Raw genomic sequence first — 17,222 nt, 5'->3', positions numbered from 1 at the left:
GGTTCATCCAGAACAACTCAGGGAAAGAAGAAAACATGAAGTCCAAAGACAGTTTGGGGGTATATGTAGGGAAGAGAGAATTGCCCTCCAACCTCCATTAACTCTTAAGCAGGCTTTGTGGTTGGATCTAGGGACCTAATTATATTTAATCTGATTAACAAGAGAGAACACATAAACATTTTATAAAATGTACATGTACTTTGGGATCGATGAGACAGTGATGTCAGAAGAAATGGTCAAAGCCTCATGCTTTTACACAAAGAAAATTGTTGAGAAATAGTGGACACTGGCTATTTGGGCTAGAGTCATTAATTCTGGGGATATTTATAAGCAATACATGTGGGGGGGGGATACAGAGCTAAGGGAAGAAGAGATGACTTCAAAGAATCCATTTATTCAGATCATTGCAATCCCAACTACTAGTCTCCGGTGATCACGGCTATTTTCAAGCCTTAATATGTAAAAAACAAACAAACAAACAAAAACTCTCCCAAAAGAATTGTATGGTTTGCTGCATGCAGGGAAAGACTGATCAAATAACCGTTTGTGGTTACATTTCCTCAAGTGATTCAGCTTAACATAATCTCATTCACGGATCTAAGAGCAAAGCAAGCACATCAGGCCCACAGAGGTCCTCTGTACTCTGCAGACTGCGGGTAGAAAGGTCTCTACGGCTGGGCAGGGGGTGGTGGCGCCCCCCTTTAATCCCAGCACTTGGGAGGCAGAGGCAGGCAGATCTCTATGAGACTGAGGTTAGCCTGGTCTACAGAACGAGATCCAGGAGAACTAGGGCTGTTACACAGAGAAACCTTGTCTCACAAAAAACAAAAAAACAACAACAAACAAAAAACCTGAGGCAGCGTCACTGAATTCCAGAACCTTGCCTAGGAGTGCAAAGAAGGCCTTACAGTCAGGTCAAGGACTCACCAACCACGACCTGCAGAGTGAGTGGGAAGAACAGAGGTACCTCAAGTGCTAGTGTGAAGGACAAGAACCAAGCCTCGTCCATTCCTAAGAGCAACATGGACACATGGGAAAATGCACCAGACCCCAGCCCCTTACCTGACCTGACGCTCTGACATCATGGAGGTTCACCCCACCTCCACCCCCACTCCCGTTTCTACACAGGATTTAGAAGGGGGAAAAGAAGGAGGAAGAGTCACGAGTTTGACCTGATTTGCTAGGAATAAGTTCCAATACTAACTAAACTTGTAGTGGGCCACAAGAATATATTATAGAGATTCAGCTGTGTATTAAAGCTATACTTTGACCAGCCAAGAGCCTGTCAAAAGGCAAGCCATTTATTGCAAATACTTGGTGTTATCCAGCTCTTAATATTTCAGCAGTCTTCTGCTATGAAAATCTTGCATGCCCAAATATTCCCAGACCATTTGGCAAACAGTTCAGCTCCTCAGACCTGCTGAACTTCTAGGTACCTAACTTCCCTGCAGGAGCCAGTACTTGGATAAGGTCACCTAGGCAAAGACAAGCTAGTGAGAGATGCATAGCTTTGTTTCTGTGCTAATGAAGCTCAGACCATCCCCTTGCATTGAGGCCTAGTGGCTCTCAAGAGCAACTGACTGAGAACAAGAGGTTTTTACATATCAAGGTGGAAGGTAGAACAACATTCTTGAGGAGGCAGAGAACAGCGTGGCCAGGGAGAGGAGGCACAGGCGTTTTTCTGTAAGACAGAATGGCATGACCAGGGAGTAGAGAAGAACACAGAGGTTTCATCGATGGTTAGGCAGAACTCTTGTAGAGTTCACCAGAGCCAGGAGCAGAGAGCAAGTAGAGATGGAGGGAGAAGAAACAGAGGACGAAGATGAGGCAGGAAGCATAAGAGCTTAGTTAACAGGACTATGAGAGGACAGTAAATGAGGGAACAAAGAGGAACCGAGTGTCAGGACAGAACTGAAGCTATGGAGACAGGATTTTATCCCAGAGAAATAAAGTAGATGGATAAGGAGCTTGGTGCATCTAGAGTTATTCCTGCCCTGAATGCCTGACAGAGCTGTAAATGTATTGATAAAATTTTGTCTTAGAAGAATAAAGTTAACAGACATAAGAATATAGTGTACGTAGAATTTTTCCCTCAGATATCCCACGCCAGACGTAGCGAAATCCCCGAACCCTGGGTAATCCATAGTGATTGTCAATGACAGTCATAGAAAAATCAAGGAAGTCACAATTCTTGAGAGTTCAGATCTGGAGCAAAGAACATACCAGCAATGCACAAAGATGAAGACACAAGAAATAAGGGGGAAGAATGGTGCTTGGGCTGGGAATCCTGTGCACATGGATGGAGGTCAACAGCCTCTGGTTCAGCTTCCAGGCTAGATCAGGAAAGCAGATCTCAGCACAGAAGGACTAGAAGAGCATAAGTTCCTCCCGAAAACCTCAGGGAAACCCCGGCAAGACTGCTGCTGAAGGTCGCAGAGTACCAGGGATGGTAGAACCAGGGACGGTAGCACCAACGGGGGCCATTTAATATATAAAAGGATGTGGTGTCCCTGGATGCATGGAGGTCTTGGAGACACCTAGGATGGGGTCATCTGGATCCTAGAGAAGAAGAAAAAACAAATGAAAGGGAACCCTGGATGTCCTCCAAGGCAGTCATTCTGAAGAGCTGGGAATAAAGAGGGTACAACTAAGAGAGAGTTGTGGCTTGAATGTTTATTTCCTCTTGTTCATTCTATAAAATCCAGTGGGGTGATATTAGAAGGAAGGCCATGCTGGGCACGGTGGCACACGCCTTTAATCCCAGCACTCGGGAGGCAGAGGCAGGTGGATCTCTGTGAGTTTGAGGCCAACCTGGTCTACAGAGTGAGATCCAGGACAGCCAAGGCTACACAGAGAAACCCTGTCTCAAAAAACAAAAAACAAAAAAAAAAGAAAGAAAGAAAGAAGGAGGAGGAGGAGGAAGAAGAGGAGGAGAAAGGCCTTTGGAAGATAATTAGGTATCCAGAGCAAGAAGCCGAGAATTCATGAAACATCAAGGACAAACTGGAAATGGCATGAAGCTTGCCTCCCATGACATATTTCCTCCAAAAGGCTGCCTCCCCTAAGCCTCCCCAGATAGTGCCACCAACTGGGGGTCAGGAGTTTAGACACACGAGTTTATTGGGACATTGTGACTCAAACCACCACACTTTCTCTCCTTATCTGCTGAGACACTGGGAACTGTCAACTGGAAGCAGAGGAGGAAAGAGCCAGCAAGTTCTCTGTGTTCACCTCGTGTTATACAAGTTCAGGTTTGACAGGTTATTTCCAGGTCAGAAGGACACCAGCAATCACAAACCAAGAGGGCAACGTTTGCTCTATGTTGTGAAACACGGTCCTCTGGGCACGACACGGCCGCTGTCCTTTTCAACTCCTCAAAGCTGTGATGGCCAGCACAGGAACTGAACAGGAATGAGCATATTCATGCTCCATTGTAGGGGGAAGGCCCATAGTTAACAGTTGCTGGGGGATGGGAGGGACGAGGCCTCCCTCTGCCCACTCCCCTCCCCCCTCCCAGGATGTGTAGACAATTGATGATTACTGGGAGAGTAATCATAGCAGTGGTGTAAGCACTCAGAAGTTGTTCCCTGTTCCAGTAAATAAAACCTCATCCATGCTCTTGTTAGTAACCCACTCGCCCAATTAGTAACCATAACCTAACTCATTGGTTCACATAGCTAGATTTGAGGGGATTCATTCCTTTGGTCTGCCACTGGTGCCATATCTGGGGTAAACGAATGATCGTTTCCCCTGGAAAAGCACATGCAACACTGTGCCAGCAGCTATACTCAGTGCTGCTCATTGGGATCCTAAAGGGGACAATTTTGAGAGGGTAAAAAGAGAAAAGGAAAATCTGCCTTTGCTCCCCCATAGGCAGACCCATGAATCGTTTAAGATTTTCTCAAACAAGCTGCTACAGGTTCATACTTTATCTGCTCTTGGAAAGTAACTTTCATAGTACGATATGAAAAAGCTACAGTTCCTAAGATTTAATGCTCCTTACGCAAATAATTACAAATGGACGTGTGTTCTGTGAAGGTCATATGCAATGAGCAACAGAAACTATATTAAGGGAGCATTTAAATTTCAAACTGCTGAGCGTTTTTTCCCTAAGGTGACTCTTGTGAACTCAGTACTAAAGCTCTTCTTAGCTCCAACTTTCATTAGAAATCCTGTATCGCTTTTTATAGAAGAATGCATTTATACATGTGTAGACCATCTTCAGCGGGTGAACGGTGTTCGTCTCGTAGGAGCTACACTGCGTTATTTAATGTGCTATAAAATAGTGTAATCAGTTTCTAGTAAATATGCCATAACTCACATCTCAAAGTCTTTCTCCTTCAAGAGTCATCTTGGAGGTCGTACAAGTACCATAATGGTTCTGACATTGGCCAAAGTTAATTTTTAAAACTCTTCTTTGAGAAAGTAGTCGGCTTGAAGCATCATATTTTATATGTCCCTGTGACAAGAAATGCTCAGCTTTTGAGGCCATTTGTAAAGCTATTTTGAGGCTACTTGTAAAGCACTGGAGTTTTTTCTAGAAATCAGATCAGTAATGCTAGTAATGAAGACATTCATAAAATAATGATCTTATAAAGACCACTAATTGACCCCACTAACAAGTTTGTTTGTTTTTTGTTTGTTTGTTTTTTTAATGAGTGCAAGTGTGGAAGCAGTGTCTGAATAAATATATAATCTCTCAAAGAGACACCAGGAAGAAGTTTACATGTGATATTACTTGGGTAGAATCTTCACAGTTCTTCCTTTTTAACATGCATACTATATTGTAATGTTTGTGTTGGTGGAACCAATTGAAAACACCAACCCAATTTCACTTCTCTTTACCTGGGACCCAATGCTAAGCTGGCATTGACCAATTGTGCCCCTAGCAAGGACCAGAGCAGGAAAGGCTGAACAGTGACCAACACTGCCATGTTTCAGTTGAAATAAGGACTGGACCTGCTCAAGCCCTGCACATTCATTGACCAGAGATAACAGACCTGAGTGACATCTATAGTAATAAATCCAAATAGAATACAGTTGGGCAGCACCACCTCGGGGATCCCAAGAGTTATACACAGCTAGATAGGAAGCTCAACTCCAACTCTCAAAGAAAGGAACAGCCAGGTCAAGGTTCTGATGCTGTTTGATCGTATTTTGAGTGCTTTATCTTCAGTAAATGTGTTTGTTGCTTGAAAGCAGTCGATTTCATCACTTTCTGTCTTGCAGTTTTAACTGTGATCAGTGAACCAAGACAGACAGACAAACTGGTGCCTCTGTCTTCAAGAAGCTCTGCTCTTCAGTAACACTTTGTATAAACATCCTTGTTCCTGGTCACACCTGCTTGAATGTCAAGAATTAGGTAAACAAACTCTTAAATGCAGTACCTTGAATTGAAAATCCAGTGCATCCCATTGTCCAAAGAAAGAAACTGTAGCCAAGTCTGTTGTTGCTCCTCTCAATAGACAGCAGCTCCTACTTTCAAAGAAGGACTGAAAGGGGGCAGAACCAAGGCTAGAGTTAGAGCAGTGCGCCGTAGCCACAGCTGCTTCAAAAGAGAACTGGCCTATTTCCAAACCAAGAGCAATGAACCATCCCCATAGGTACAGACAGCAATTAGCATTTTGAAACCATCAACCCTGCAGAGTGATGTCAAGATTAAATTGACTTATTTTCCATGATGACATTTCATCAACAGCTCTAGTCATAAAAAAAAAAGACAAAGAAAATTTAATCTACTTCAAGATAACACCTCATCCCAATCAGAATGGCCATCATCAAGAAATCTGATCACAAACCACTGTGGAGAATGTGGAAAAGAGGAATCAGAGGAACCCTTACCCACTGTTGGCAGGAGTAAAGAATAGTATATCTACTATGGAAATTAGTAGTGAGGTTTCTCAAAAAATTGAAAATAGAGCTACAGTATGATCCATCTACACAACTCTTGGGCATCCCCAAGGAGTCCATACCTTTACCAGACAGATACTTGCACATCTGTGTTTATTTCTGTCTACTCAAAATAGCAAGGAGATGGAACCAATCTTGATGCCCATCAACTGATGGATAGATAATGAAAATGTGGTACATATAAACAATGGAAATTTCTTCAGCCACAAAGAAAAATGAAATTTTCAGGAAAATGGGTAGATTTAGAAAGTATAATATTAAGCAAGTTATTACTCAAATTCAAAAATTCAAAAACCACATGTTCTCACCCATATGCAGTATCTAGGCTCTCTGTGTGTGTGTCTCTGTGTGTGTGTGTGTGTGTGTGTGTGTGTGTGTGTGTGTGTGTGTGTGTGTGTATGTGTGTGTGTGTGAGAGAGAGAGAGAGAGAGAGAGAGAGAGAGAGACTGTGTGTATCTCTGTGTAGATTGGGGTAAAAGTAAAAAGAGGTGATGACAGAGGATGGAGGATGGGCATATGCTCTTAAGTACTGAGTCATCTCTTCAGCCTCCAATTTAAGAATTCTTAAATTATTCAAAAATTAAACTAGAAGATTGGGCATGGTGGTGCATGCCTTTAATCCCCAGCATTTGGGTGGGGGTGCAGAATCAGGCAGATCTCTATGAACTCAAGGTTCACTGGGGTCTATCAAATTCCATGCTAGTTAGGGCTACCTAGTGAGATGAGAATATATCTCAATAGCAGTAAATACATACACAATTAATTATTAATCAGGGCCAGTGAGATGGTTCAGCGTTAGGAGCACTTGCCACCATGGCTGACGACCTGAGTGCAGTCCAGGGAACCCACTGAAGGAAGGGGAGAACCAGTTATCGACCTCCATGGGCATTCCACATTTTTAAAAAATAGAGGGGGCTATAGAGATCGCTCAGTGGTTAAGAGTGCTTGTTGCTCTTTCCAAGTGCCTGAGTTTGGTTTCCAGAACCCATCTCATGCATCTCACAATAATCAAGTGTAATTCCAATTCCAGGAGATCCAATTCTGTCTTCCGGCCTCCACAGGCGTCTACACTCACTTATCCATACAGAGACATACACATACAAAAATGAAAATTACTCCTAAAACATTAGAAGACATGAAATTGGAAAAAAAAAAAAAACAGAATGTAAGAGAAGGTGATTGTTAAGGTGCATGATAAAAATAAAAGAATTTCCTCCTAGAGGAAAAAAAAAAATTCAATAGGTAAAAAAGCATTTCCTTCTTCAGCTGTGACTGAGCCTCATCAAACACCATTCCGGATGTCACACCCTGAGTAGTCTTTCTTAGCTAAGAAGGAGAACTAGGCCGTTTTCACTTTGACTCACCCTTGTTTGTGTGTGACCAAAATAATGCTATTTATGAAAATTTCCGAAATCAGAAGGTTAATACTTTGGGGTGGGGGGCTTTTGAGGCAATTCCCTGGACGTTGGTTCAGTCTCTGCTCATTCAGAAACATCAGCTGTCATGACTGGAGCAGGGAGGAAGAGGTGAGAACGTGGAGACTACAGCTATCATTGCCCATCTTCCTTTCAAATTCTCTTACAGAGACAAAGCACAGGCTCAGGCCATGGCACCCTGCTGGCACTGGAAAGGCCCAGCCAGTGTCACTGTCAGCAACAGTGTGGCTGCTGTTTTTGTCTTTTTTGTTATCCCGTAGAAAGTATGCATTGTCTATGGGTGCTGAGTACCAGTGGTTGTTGAGTAAACAGGAACTGTTTCTTTAATTCTATAAAATAAAGTCAATAACTTTATTGAGCTTGATTGACCTAGAAAGATGCTGTGACAGCCATTTGGAAACAAAAGCTAAGTGGCTGCTAATGGGTGTGAGTTTCCTTCCACAGAATGAAAACTGGGCCAGGATCCTGTGGTGACAGGGACACATCTTCATAAACGTCCTAAAACTCTCCAAATCACATACTCTTTAGAGGGTGAACTTATGCCACATGAGCTCTATTTCTATCTCCTGAAAAGAAGGTAATTAAAAAGTGGCTAGCATGTGCCAGGATTCTGTACTAGGTTCTGGGTAAAATAAATAAATAAATAAAAAATAAAAAATTTAAAGCTTGTCCTTTTGAGTCACTTACTATGTGTCAGATGTGGTCCTAAGTCCTTTGCAGACATTCTCTGACTTCCTTAAGAGAGCACTGGGACCTTTGAAGAAAAGATTCACAGAGCCCCTTGCTTAAAATCACACATGTAAGACTAGATCAAATCCTATGAATCTGTCATTTTGTAGGCGATTTTGTGTTCACATGTCATGAATCGGTTGATCAGTTGGTTGGCTGATTTTGTGTTCAAATATCATCAGTTGGTTGGTTGGTTGGTTGGCTGGTTGGCTGGCTGGCTGGCTGGCTGGTTGGTTTGATATTGGGGACTGAACCTGTAACCTCTCACAAGTTAGACAAGTTTTACCACTGAGCCAAATTTGCTCCCGCCCCCCACCCACACACACCTTTTGTTTGTTCTGAGATGGGATCTCACTAAGTGCCCAGGCTAGCCCTGAACTCTCTCTGTAGCCCAGGTAAGCTTCAAATTTGCAATTCTCTGGCCTCAGTTCCTTGATTAACTGAGATTACAGGCCTGGCCCTGCAGGCATGATATTTTTGTTTTTTTGAAACAGAATCCTAATACATAAACCAAGATGTCCTCAAACATGTGATCCTCTTACCTCTGCCTCCTGAGTGCTGTGATTACAGAAGTTTACCACCATGCCCTGCCCAAACATCCTGTGGAGGCCCACAAGGGTTTCCTAGTGAGATCTGAGCTTGCTTTACTCAGCAGGGCTGCCTTAGAGGGTTGCTTGACCACCTGTGTAGTTACCAGGTGATTGGAAGGGTCTGCACTTGGCTGTGCTAGGGGGAAGTCTTTTGCTCCACCTCTTGGCATTTCTATAAAAGGTCTTTTAGAAGAGACAGAAGGGGCCAGAGGATAATGATCCAGGCTCTCCCAAGGCTATCCTGTGTTTCTGTTTCTCTCCCTTCCATCCTTCTTTCTAAATACTTCTCCCTCCTCCCTCCTCAAGAGTACCCTGGGGAAAAAGTGGGAGCAAGCCTTCCACACCTCCCTTTCTTGTGGCCCAACTTACCTGGGAATGTGTGTCCATTTTCTTCATTGTGCCAGACTACTGTATGTAGACAATGCAGCAAAGAACCACAAGAAGGTGAGAGCCCACATCCATGAATGACAACATACTCCAGAAAGCACTTCATATAAACAAGAAGGAAGCTTTTCTGTGTGAAGTCACAAAGAACTTTAGGTACATCTGCTATAATGCCTGCAACCCTTGCCATACCCAATAGACCAGAGCTATCGAACCCCAGTGCACTCACTTACTTTTACCTGCTGATCATTTAGATCTAATGATAGCTTAAGATACAATGCACGAGAACACTGGAATCAAAAATAGAAAGGAGGAACCTCCCCACAAATAAAGTAATGGATCATAGGGTTAATATAAAAGAACACAATACAGTGGCTGAGCCAAATAAGGGGCTAGTTCTCGCACAGCAAGAAGCTTGGAGGCAAGAGATATAGGAATGACGGACTATCTCAAAGATTCTATTAGAGACCCAAGCTACAGCTACCTTCCTACTCCATGTGCCATTATGGTAAAAAAAAGATTAGGATAACAACAATCGGGTATTCTGGTCATATCCACTCCCATGTATTTATTAACTGATCGATTGATTTTGAGACACATTCTCACATAGCCCAACCTGGCCTCAAGCTCACTATGTGTCTTAGCAAGGGTTCCCTGAACAAAAGTGACTTGGGGAGGAAAGGGTTTATTTCAGCTTACATGTCCTATCCACAGTCTATTATGAAAGAGAGTTAGGGCGGGTTCCTGGACGCAGTAACTGAAGCAGAGGCCACGGAGGAGTGCTGCTTCCTGACTTGCTTCTCGTGGCTTGCTTAGCCTGCTTTCTTAGGACACATGGGACCACCAGCTCAGGAGTAGCCCCGCCCACAGTGAGCTAAACCCTCCTACAACAACCGTCAATCAAGAAAATGCGCCACAAACTTGTCCACAGGCCAGTCTGGTGTCATTTTTTCAGTTGAGGGTCCCCCTTCGAAAAGGACTCTAGCTTGTGTCAAGCTGACATAAAACTAGTCAGCACACTGCGTAACTGGATGACCTTGAACTTCTGATCTTCCTTCTTACAGGCATGCACCACTATGCCCAGTTTCTGTAGTACTGGGGTATAGAACCCTAGGTCTCATGTATGCCCCAGCCCCTTCAGATCTCTTCTGAAGGATCTGTCTCTGAAATACCTCTCAGGAATGACCACTTGGAAAGAACTATATCAGTGTCTGCTTGTAGCTACTGGATCTCCCTTGAAGAACACTTCCTAATCCTTCTAATCGTTCCCAAACAGCTTACCAACTGGGGACTAAGCATGCAAATATATGAGCCTATGGGGTCTATTCTCATTGACACCACCACAGCCCTTCTCTTTTAAAGCTATCTGTGGTGCTGGAGAGATGGCTCTATGGTGAAGAGGGCTTGCTGCTCTAGCGGAGGACCAGAGTTCAGATCTCAGCACCATATTGTGTGACTGGCCTCTATGAGTACCTACACACATGTACACCTTCATACACACAGACATACATACATTTAAGAAAAAAAAAAAAGATGTTTGTGATTACACTTATGGTCCTTCTAGCTAATTCAGGAAAATTCTCACCATCTCCAACCTTTAACCTAATCATACCTGCAAATTCTTTTGCTGTATATGGTAAAAATGGTCTCAGGCACTGGGACATAGATATTATTTGGCTTTATTCATTAATAAGGACAAGAAAAGAAAGGGTGAGATGGGCAAATGGAGAAGCCCTAATGTGGGGATTTAACAAGGCAACTCCACGTAGCATAAAAGGAGGTTTATTTCAGGGTAACTTATGGACAGTAAAGGGGTTGGTTACAGGATCCAGGAGAGGTGAGGTGCAGTCCAGCAGGGTTCTCTGGAAAACTCTGATTCAGTCTCCCATGCAGCATCCAGGATCACCAGGAACCAAGAGGCCGGGCACATCCGGATCTTCGGTCTTAAGGGCTCTCGTCCTGGCCCCCACGCCAGGGGCAGGTCATAGGAAGGTGTGGCAGTTACCAGAAGCCTCGCTAGGGGTAGTGCTTCCAGGTCAAAGTTGGAACAGCTACCCATCACAAAGCACTGCTTAGAGAGTCAGATAAAGGAGTCTCAACTGTTTGGAAATAACAAGACACTGCAACAGCTCAGAGAACTAGGGGAATAATCCTGAACTATGAATGGGCTGATTTGGGGGCAGAAGGAGTAGAAGGGAGGAATCTGACACCAGGAGACCACCTGAGGGCTTATCTCCCAGTGAGACTAGTAGACACAGGATAACTCATGACCTTGGACACATCATCTATGCATTTTGTATCTCTCTTATGTCCTTCTCAGTGACAAAAACAAACCAACCAACCCACTGGTCCTTCATGAAGACTGGGTGCCTCGAGGCCAGGATGCTTGCATCAAGTAAAACAATAGAGCCCTGAAGGCAGTGCTGAGCTGATGACCACATGCAGTGGCTTGAAAGAAAATGACCCCCAAAGGGAGTGGCGCTATTCGGAGGTGTGGCAATATTGGAGGAAGTGTGTCACTGTGGGGGCGGGCCTTGAGGTCTCTTTTGCTCAAGCTTCCCTCAGTGTGACAGTCAGTTGATTTGCTGTTGCCTGCAAGATGTAGCACTCTCAGCTCCAGCACCATGTCTGCCTGCACGCCACCATGCTCCTTGTCATGATGATAATGGACCGAACATTTGAAACTGTAGGCGAATGTTAATTCCAATGGTGAGAATAAGACCACAACCACAATTCAAGCTGAATTAGAGGCAAGCTTGATTTTTTATTGGGGTGCACCCAAGAACTGGCCAGCAACTGCCTCCTAAGTCACGTTAAAGAGGGCAGCCCCAAATCCACCTCTTGGGCCCCTTTTAAGGAGTAAAATCATGAGTAGTTTTACAGAAGGGAGACAATGGGGCAATGAGAAAATAAAAAAAAATTAAAAAATCATGTGATCACCCATCATGTGATTAGGAGGGGTCAGGGAGGGTCAAAGAGAGTTAGGGAGGGTCAGGGTATTCTCAAAAACAAGTCAAGGTCATGAGCTGGGGAAGGTCAGGTTCCAGGAAACAGAGCTACTCAACAAAGTGTGGGCCTTTGGAGACAGGGTTGCGTTTTCCTATAGCTTGGGGCCCAGGGTAGCTGCATTCCTTCTCTTCACCCAACCCCAGTCCCACCCTGCTGAGACTGAGCTAGCCCTAAGCCCTGAGAAAATAGGCACCAGTCCCTCCAGCCCCTGACTGCAGCTGCCAGGCTGTTTAGCAAGGGCAAGCCTTTGGAGACAGGGAGGGAGGAGCCTTAAACCTTGTAGACAGCTGAAAGGGATGTCGGTCTCAGAGAGGGCCCCTGGGCCCTGAAGTTGTACTGGGAGACCTGAGCTGCTAGCCTGGGGACCTAGAACTCGGCCAGGTGCCAAGATCCCAGTGCAGGACTGGGACTGGGACTCAGGAGTCAACTGGTCCCCTGCTTCCACTCTGAGAGGAATCAGAGTGCTCTCTCCACCCCCAACTCCAGTTCTAGATTCTCATCAAGGCTTATTTCTTTTTTTTTTTTTTTTTTTTTTTTTTTTTTTTTTTTTTTTTTTTTTTTGGTTTTTCGAGACAGGGTTTCTCTGTGTAGCTTTGCGCCTTTCCTGGAACTCACTTGGTAGTCCAGGCTGGCCTCGAACTCACAGAGATCCGCCTGGCTCTGCCTCCCGAGTGCTGGGATTAAAGGCGTGCGCCACCACCGCCCGGCCAAGGCTTATTTCTTAAAACTACAACATAATGGCTCCTGCCTTCAAAATGGAGTCAGGCAGGTTCCTCACAAACCACCCCAGTTAAATATTTTCTTTTATAAGAGTTGCCATGGCTATGGTGTCTCTTCACAGCAGTAGAAACCCTGACTAAGACACCAAGCTAACCCTGAACGTGGAGCACTCCGAGAGTGAAGACTTCCCTAGTCCTTAAATTGTGTGTCCATGGCATCTCTTCTTCTCCTTTCCAATTCCCAGTTCTGAGAAACATAGTAACAACATTTCCTTGAAGACTATACTAAGCCTGTGTGTGTGTGTGTGTGTGTGTGTGTGTGTGTGTGTGTAAACAACTTGCTGACAGAAAGGTTTGCTTTGGCTCACAGTTTCAGGAGGATTTAGTCCTCAGGCACAACACTGGGATGGTTCTACTGGTTGAGGTGGGAACATGTGGCAGGTACATAGAACAGAAAAGGAAGCAGAGAGAGAACACAGGCCGGAAACAGGCAGATACAAAATTCAAAGGCCCATCCCTAGTCACTTACTATTCCCCATCAGCCAGACCTCTAAAAGCTCCACAGCCTTCAAAATGGCATCATAACCTGAGGTCAAAGCATTCCAACATAGGACTGAGCTTCTCAGATTCAAACCACAACAAATCTAAACAATTTGAAGGATTTTTTTCATCAAGACACAGTCTCATGCAGCCCAAGCTAGCCTATAATTTCCTATATAGCTGAAGATGACCTTGAACTTCTGATCTCCTGCCTCAGCCTCTCAGGTTCAGCGATTACAGACCCACACCATCATGCCCAATTCATGTGGTAGTGTGGCCAAAATCCAGGGCTCCCTACACGCTAACCAGGCACTCTAGCAACCAAGCTACAGCCTCAATCCAGAGGAAGGACGTTTTCAGTTGCCTAATTTATGAGTCTTCTTAATATAATCCCCCGCCGGCACCCTCCTTTCTGAGTCTAGACAATTTCGATGAAGCAAGGCATCCCTTCAGCCGGGGGAGCTCTCAGACAACGGCTGGATGTCTCCTACCATTTGTTCTAAGTTAACTTTCAAGACATCAGAGAGCCGTAAGAAGCAGATAGAAAAGGAGGCCTCCACCCAGTGGGTTTCTCCCTGCAGGGTCCTCCTGAGCAAGTCTCTCGGAGACCAAAGGAAGCACCGAGGAGGCTTCACACCCCAGCAAGATCTTGGTCCTGAGGATGCCCCTGCATGACTCATTCTCTGGTTTGGTTGTGAAACGAAGCCGAATATGAAAAATAGTCAGGGCACCAACGTCTAAACAAGAGCGATTGTTCTTTCTACATTCAGAACACGTCAGCAGCTGCTGCCGGGGACCTCCTTGACACGAGATTTCAAAGGGGCTTCAAAAATGCAAGATGAGCTGGGCGGTGGTGGCGCATGCCTTTAATCCCAGCACTCGGGAGGCAGAGGCAGGCGGATCTCTGTGAGTTCGAGGCCAGCCTGGTCTACAGCGCGAGATCCAGGAAAGGCGCAAAGCTACACAGAGAAACCCTGTCTCGAAAAACCAAAAAAAAAAAAAAAAAAAAAAAAAAAATGCAAGATGAGAGCACAGGTCGGAGATGGTGGATGGTTCTACTTTAAGCTCAGGTTCCATACATGGAGGGAAAGGAATGGCCGGTCTGGAGGATGGGAGACTTTCTCTTGGGCTGGGTTCCTCTCCCTCCATACCATTGCACTTGACTCAGGTCATTCCTTGTTGTGGCCACTGTATTGATGAAATTATTAAGGCCACTCCACGTAGTTAAAAGGAAGATTTATTTAGTGGGTAACTTACAAAAAAGGGATAGGTAGGTGGTGGGGTCCTGGGAAGGTGTATCGCAGTCCAGTGGTGTACTCTGGAGCTCTGCTCAGTCAACCTCCACCATCAAGGGTCCAGGACCAGAGAGAGCGCTGGCCCATCCAGATCTCGGGTCTCCAGGTTCCTCCCTTGGCCCCACCTTGTAGGCGTGACAGTTGCTGAAGCCTCAATGGGGGTTGGAACTTCCAGATCAAAGCTGGAATGGCTACCCACTGCACCACTGCTGCTATAAGACAATAGGCAGGGTCCTTGGCCTCTGTCCACTGGATGCCAGTGCCACCCACCCAGTCATAACCAAAAACTGTCTTCCAAGCATTCCCAAATGCCGCTGAGGTTGTAGGGAGACAGTCCTTGACCCAAACCACAACTTCTGAGAATTGCCATTGTTGCTGCTTCTGGGAACTTTCCAGAACATCGTAGAATGCCTGTAAACTCTGAATGGGATGGTAACAGGACTCCTCTACTGGCTGAACACAGAGGAGTAATCTTTCATTCCTGTTACCCTAGACCAGTCTCCAAAGACACATTCCAACTGTATTTTTAATATATTAAATGGAAGCTGATTAATGAAAGACCTGCTACGCCTTTCACGGAGACCTCTAAACCAGCACCCACCTCCACATACCCCAAAGCAGATGTTCCCTCACTCTGCCCTTCTTGGCTGAAAATGATGCCAACAGCTGTAACTTGTCATGTTTTAAACTGTATAACTCAGGAAATCTCAACAGTCCATCAGTTAAGAAACTATGTTTCAAGTGCCAAACCTTACCTGTGCACATAAAATGAAAAGTTGGCATATATGAACTTCTAAAACACACATGAGCATTTATATTTACAAAATCATTTCATACAGCAACCCAACTCTAGGAGCTGCTGTTCTCTAAGTATGGAAAACTGCAGTGAAATGGATGGTGGTATAGCTGAAATGCTCTGGCACAAGGATGCTCATAACAAGGTGGGAAGTGACTGGCATCTTTTCTTGAGCATCCTGCATCCATGATAGCTACAGAAAAAACAAACAAACAAACAAACAAACAGGTCCTGTACTGCTTCTGCCTCTTGGAAGGACATGCCCAGTGCCAGGCCCAGGCTTCTCCCCTGCTTCCCGCCCCATCCCCTCCCCTACTGGTTCTGCCTGCAGCTGCCTCTCCCCAGCTCTCTCCTTCCACAGCATCCATTTATCATTGCTTCAAGCTGGGCCTCTGAGCATCTGCAGAAGCCGCTTCCCCCGCCTCCTGTACAGCTGGCTGAGTGATTAGCTCTGGGACAGGACAGAGACGGACCATTAATTCCCAAAGTGTGTCATTGCTGCCTTGGCTATCTTCCTGAGGATAAGCCTGAAGCTGTGGGGAGGGGCTGCTGTTCTGTAGATTCCTTGAGAGAGTGAGAAGAGCAAATTGTAGCAGAAGGATGAATAGAAAGACAGCAGCAACTCAGGAAGGCAGCAGTTTTTAAAGCACTCACCTTTTAAGGGCAGGCTGTATACATTCCTGGTACTTTTTAGAAGGGCGGCCCTAGTACATCGAGTTTCCTGCTAAGCCCCCCATTGGTTATTCCTCAGCCTTGTCCCCAGAAGATTGGGCCCAAGCACCCTGTAAATATCCACTCTAACACCAAAGTCTAGCGAGTACAAGAGCTCTATGTCTTTGGACTTGGTAATATTTACATTAAATTAATTAGGGTTCTCCAAAGAAAAAGAATCAATAGACTGCGGGGGGGGGGGGGGGGGGGGGGGGGGACTGTGGAGAGAAGGGAACTAAAAGATATCGGCTCATGATTGAACAGTTCATTTATTTATTTATTTTTTGGTTTTTCGAGACAAGGTTTCTCTGTGTAGCTTTGTGCCTTTCCTGGAACTCACTTTGTAGACCAGGCTGGCCTTGAACTCACAGAGATCCACCTGCCTCTGCCTCCCAAGTGCTGGGATTAAAGGCTTGCGCCACCACAGCCCAGCAATTGAACAGTTCAAGTTTGCAGGGTGGTTCAGCAGGCTGGAGGCCCAGAGAAATGTTAACAATGCAACTCAAGTCCAGAGTGGTCAGCAAGGCAGAGTTCCTGCTTCTTTTTATTTTTTTTAAAGGTCTTGGAAGGATTGAGTGAGACCTGCCCACGCTATGGATGGTGATCTGCTTCCCTCAGAGTCTACTGATTTCAATGCTAATCACATCTGAAAACAGTAGCCTCATAGCAAGAGCTGAGGATTAAGCAGGTGGGCACAAAAAGTCAACTGTTACAGTAGTCCTACACATCTATCTAATAGACGAGGACTAAGTCTGAGTCGGGGCTGAGATATGGGCAACCGGCCCTGTGGAGCACATTGCAGTGGTCTGGACTTACAGACCCCCTGGAGAGATGGTAGTGTCTGCCTTCCATGTGTTTCTTTACTCCCATCTGGTTCAAACTCCAGCTCTGCTGGAACCCCTGGTTTCCTTCTCGGATGTTCAAAAATACAAGCGTGAGCCCCTCCCACGGGTGTCCTGCTGATCTTTGCTGCTACTTTGTGGTAGAGAGTAGGTCCTCCCAGTGGATCCACAACACAAGTCACTGTAAGCATTCATGTGAGGAGCCTGGAGCTGTTCTGGAAAGGTCTTGAGTTGGGCCCAACAGCCAAGATAAGAAAGTCC

General features: G+C 45.3%; 1 protein-coding gene across 6 annotated transcripts in view; it reads right to left on the bottom strand.

The window, feature by feature from the left end:
- Sub1 (SUB1 regulator of transcription) overlaps window positions 1-17,222 on the bottom strand; it is a 122,827-nt gene that overhangs the window by 22,631 nt on the left and 82,974 nt on the right. The window contains exon 1 of one of the 6 annotated variants that reach the window (XM_052743106.1): window positions 5,388-5,403. The exons of the other annotated variants lie outside the window; for them this stretch is intronic. The gene's annotated coding sequence lies outside the window, so the exon portion shown is untranslated. Of the gene's footprint in view, window positions 1-5,387; window positions 5,404-17,222 lie in introns of those variants that run through there. 6 annotated transcript variants of the gene reach the window in all.

This window comes from Peromyscus californicus, unplaced genomic scaffold (genome assembly GCF_007827085.1).
Source record: "Peromyscus californicus insignis strain IS unplaced genomic scaffold, ASM782708v3 Scaffold_18__1_contigs__length_77618521, whole genome shotgun sequence".
Taxonomy (NCBI): Eukaryota; Metazoa; Chordata; class Mammalia; order Rodentia; family Cricetidae; genus Peromyscus; species Peromyscus californicus.
This window is presented reverse-complemented; position numbering and strand designations above follow the sequence as displayed.